We start from the raw sequence: 5,227 nt of genomic DNA, 5'->3' as shown, positions 1-5,227 counted from the left end.
GAGGTGTTTGCTCATTAAAGTTTGTGTATCCTTGATTTGGGGTGTTTCTACCACAACAGAAATCCAATTCAAACAGGCTTACTAACGAAGGAAATTGACTCATGTCAATAAATGTAATTGAAAAGCTTGCTGATACAATGAGTTTTAGGTATGATCTGGTCCAGAGCTGCTTAGGATATCAGGGCTCTGAAACTCATTCTCTTTGCTTATTTGGGCTTTCCCCACACAGTCTACTCCTTAACATTGCTTCATTTTGTGTTAATAAAAACAATTTAAAAATATAGAATACTGTGTCCTAATAAGTTTTTGGGCTAACAAAACAAAACTTAGCACAAAAACTTCTTATGATCCCAGAGCTCTTTGTTTTATGTCTGAAATTTTGAAATACCGCCCCTTAAAACGAAGACCCTTGGTTGCAAGTGAAATAAAATTCTGACTCAATGTTGTTTAAACAATAGGGAAATTTATCTCTATTATTAAAAATGCCAAAAGTAGGGCTGGCTCCAACAATGACATGTCAGGGTTCCTCTTTTCTGCTGTTCTCTGAGCTCTGACTCCATCGATTGACTATTTCAGTCTGGTTGTTGATGTCTAGTCTGAGGATGGCTGAAGTTCTAGGAATCATATCCAGATCTCAACATATTTAAAGACAGAAAGGGACCATCTTTTTCCATGTCTTCTTTTTTAGAAATAGAGAAATCTCTCCCAGAAATAGCACAGCAGAGTTTTCTTCACGGCCCATTAGTCAAAATTGAGTTTCCTCACATAATAGAGATACTTTGTTGCTTCAGAATATCCATTTTCCTCATTTTTTTTTTTTTGTATCAGGGATTGAACTTAGGGGCACTCGACCACTGAGCCACAATGAGCCACACCCCAGGCCCTATTTTGTATTTTATTTAGAGATAGGGTCTCACTGAGTTGTTTAGCGCCTCACTTTTGCTCAAGCTGGCTTTGAACTCAAGATTCTCCTGCCTCAGCCTCCCAAGCCACTGGGATTACGCGCATGTGACACTGACCCAGTAACCATTTCCTCATCTTATTTCATGACATTGTCCTGATTTTTGTCTGAGTACATCACCGGTCAGGTATATTTCTTTATCTCCTTTGAAACTACATTTGGCTAACGGCTGAATTCTGGTCAATAAAATATAAGTATACATGTAGTGTAGAACTTTTGGGAAGTATACGTAAAAGATAGGCAGTGCTTTCCTTTTATCCCTCTTCTTCCATTTTCGCTTTTGGAATGCAAACCCCATGGCTAAAGCTTTTTCAGTCACCTTGGGCATGAGGACAAAGGTACACTCAAGGTCTGGTGGAGCAAAATCCTGGAAAAGCTTGGGTCCCTGATGACTTCAGGAACCTGCCCCTGAACTTTGGACTATCTCCCTCATGATGGGTGGGACAATAAAACCTTCTGTGTTTAATTTACAGTTAATTTGGGTTTCTATTAACTTCTGGTAAACATAGATCTAACTGATGCATGTGTCCATTCCTAAATCAATCACTGGCCAGAATTGTTACTACCTCTTTGGTGCAAATGGACTTTGGGAAGTCATAATGATTACCACATGAAAATTATTTCTTTAAAAATATATTAAATATTTCTATTAAAAATGAATTACTCTAGGGAAGCAGCATTCTCAATAATTACACCTCACTCTAAATGCTGTTGCATCTTTGTTACGAAGCTTGAAACAATTATTTCCTGGAAAGTGCAAAAGAAACTTGCTTATCATGTACTATTTAGATTCTAATGGGTTCTGGGGTAATTTCTATTAATTACAAGAAAAAATTCTTGGCTATCCCAATTTCAAAGCCATAGTCTCCAAAAGCAGGGTTTACCTTTTAGTCTATTCACTTCCAATTTCAAAACATATGAGTTTGTTAGTAAAAAATATTTTTTAGACATTCATTGCTCCACTGAATACAAATTTCAAACCTAATATCTCTAGTCCTTAGGCACTTACAGTTAATTTTGGGGTTAGATTTTTGTTAAATAGGCTATTCTTTAACTTCTTTAAAAAAACTATAATCTCATCAGTATGTACAACTAAAATGAGCCAATAAAAATATGTGGGAAGAATATAAAAAGAAAACTTTTAAAAAATGTACTTTTAAAAAGTGGAAAAAAATCAAACTATGCTTTTTTCATTTCTAGGAATGGTCAGGAGAGTGGAGGGAAACTTCAAATTTTAATACCTTTGTAAAATAAACTCTCTTCCACATACAAATGGTTCACTTAATTCACATTTCCAAATTCTTTTCATTTCCTTCAAGTCTATTTATTTATTTATTTAGTGGTACTGGGGATTAAACCCAGGGGTGATTTACCACTGAGCTACATCCCCAGACCTTTTAACTTTTTGAGACAGGGTCTCACTACATTGTTGAGGCTGGCCTCAAACATGGGAATCCTTCTGTCTCAGCCTCCCAAATTGCTCAGATTACGGGCATGCACCACCATACCCAGCCATTTCCTTCAAATCTGAAAATTCAAGATGAACTTACAAAGAATCTGTGCTATTTTAAGAAAAGTGTAAGATCCAAGTTTGGTGATTTCTCAACGTGGTACAAGAATTCCATCCCAATCTGTGGTATTTCAATACTTAGAAACCTCAGCTGGAAAGTAACTGAAGCTTCCTCTAATCTGTCTGCTGATGCTGACCAACATCAACACCAGCAGTCAGAAGCTACGACCTGGTACCATGCAAACCAGACACCTTTTTCAGCAGGGCCTTCCTTGATTATATGATCTTTAAGTCTTTAATTCTTTCTTGTCTGATTTTAAGGAAGATGATGGTTTACTCTTAAAATTCCCCCAAAGCAGAAATTTTTTATTTCATCTAAAAGCCTGTTCCAGTCTTACATGACTCTAAAAGGCAGCCTTTTAAGGACATTACAGTCTCTAGTTTGCCTTCACTAGAGCTGACACATCCCATCAGCATATTTCTATTAACCCTTCACCAACTTTAAGCTAGTTAAGTAATCCTTCATCAGTCTCTTTTCTAATCTCCAAAGTTCTGCCACTCATATAGCATCTTTGTGATCTGGGTCACATCTTTCTATTATCTTATTTTTAAGATTTTGTTGTTGTTGTTGTTGTTGTAGGTGGACACAATACTTTTATTTATTTATTTTTTATGTGGTGCTGAGGATCGGATCCAATGCCTCATACATGTTAGGTGAGCCCTCTACCACTGAGCCACAACCTGAGCCCCTCTTTCTGCTATCTTGTCTACTATTTTGGAACTTCTTTACAGTTTTTTAAACTTAAATTGATTTTAAAGAGAATCTATATCATTATTGCATGACTATCAAATTGGTCTTGCTTGACAAAAATAGAAATTAACTGCAAAAACCAGTGAAAACAGCGAATTTAAAAAATTGGCAAGTGAGGACATTTCTGTTTGACAAAGTCCTCAAGTTGCATTTGGTATGAAATAGTACCTTCTCATGTCTTTAGTGTCCCCTTTTAAGTTTTTATTTATTTATGTATTGGTACCAGGGATTGAATCAGAGGCCCACTATCGCTGAGCTATACCACCAGTCCTTTTTATTTTAAGACAGGGTCTTGCTAAGTTGCTGAGGTTGGCCTCAAACTTGTGCTCCTCCTGCTTCAGCCTCCTGAGTTGCTGGAATTACAGGCATGTGCCACTACACCAGGTGTATCCTTTTATTCATAGCTAATATTAGCATTAGATTTCTCTAAACTTCCATGCAAAATGACAAGCAGGAGGATTTCCATAGGAAGTTAGTGGAGTTTTATCTGAGATCATCCAGTAACACACTGGAGAAATGTGTCTCTAGATTTTATTATTATTATTATTATTATTATTTTACATTTATTGAGTAGTTTTTGAATCATAGCAAGACTAAGGTACTGAGGCTCTGGCTAAAATGTACATTTCTGGGCCTTGCCCTAGTCTAGACTAGACACCAGGAATCTGCATCGTAAGATAGTGCCTCAGATAACTTCAGGGCAGGTAGTTTTCAGACTCCAACTTTGAGAAACAAATGAAAAAGTAATTCTTTAGTCTATTATTATTTGCTCATTCTTCCATAATTGTTGAACATCTTCAGAATGCTGTTAGCTCTTCATAGGGGCAGAGGGGCTATTCTAAGACTCAATGTTCATGGCATTATATAATTGTCAAATGAAGTGTTCTACCTATACCACTCTAGGAGTTTAGCTCAGGGAAGGTTGCTGTGGGCTGCAGTTGTGAGAAGGTTCTGTGGAGCTAGGCTGGAAAGACCTGGAGATTTTGCTAGGAGGAAGGAGAGAGGAATCAGAGGACTTCTGGGAAGTAGGTAAATTAGGAGTTGAAGTTCTGGGTGGAAAGACACTTTATTCTGGGGCAGTAATTTACAGTCTTCTGCATGTAGACATGAGGCTAACTCAGTTTTAGGGAAAGCAATAATCTGACATTGATGTTTAGGATGGATTGGGTCTGACAGGGCCAAGAGTACAGTGACCACTGAATTTACCAATGTTGCATGCTGAAACCTACAGAAAACTAAAGGATGGCCAGATTATGGTAACACGGGATTTGTTTGTAGGCATAGGGAAGTGTGGGTGGAAAGGTGCCCAAGATGACAGATGCTCCCGAACAAATAAGAGCACTTCTTAAAAACAAATCTCTTCAGAGGGCAATCTAGACAATCCAGCTTCCTCAAACTAGTGTAGTGTAGGGATTAACAGGCAAAGAAGACCCTGTTTGTGTTAAGCATTTAACAGGTTTCCAGTGTCTCTTTTAAAATAGAATCACACCAGGAGGCCGAGAAAGGAAGATTCCAAGTTTTCGGCCAGCTTCAGCAACTTAGCAAGAACTTGTCTTTAAAAAAATGCACGTTCTTTACATGCTTCCAGCTGCCACTTATTACCTAAACACCACGAATAAAACACCATCACCCTGAGCGGAATTAAAGAAATCCAAGACCCTGGCTGCCCCTGCCACAGTGGCGACCTTGAACTTCCTCAGGTGACGCAGTTCTCTCTAGCCTAGTGGTTTCCAAACTTTGCTGTTCAGTGAAATCACCTGGAGCTAAAGTAGAAAAATGCCTAGTCTCCACAGCAACGTGCGGCAGCGTTTGGAAACTCTTGGTTTAGCCACCTGGGCAGGACCTACAAACCCCCCAAATCTCCGCTTCTCTGTCCTCCGCCTGGAGGGTGCGCGCCGAGGGCTAGTGGCCCGGGCGGGCCTGGTCCCGGCGCCTCGGACCTCCT

The sequence above is a fragment of the Marmota marmota genome, unplaced genomic scaffold, assembly GCF_001458135.2.
Source record: "Marmota marmota marmota unplaced genomic scaffold, marMar, whole genome shotgun sequence".
Classification (NCBI taxonomy): domain Eukaryota; kingdom Metazoa; phylum Chordata; class Mammalia; order Rodentia; family Sciuridae; genus Marmota; species Marmota marmota.
Note: the sequence above shows the minus strand (reverse complement) of the source record.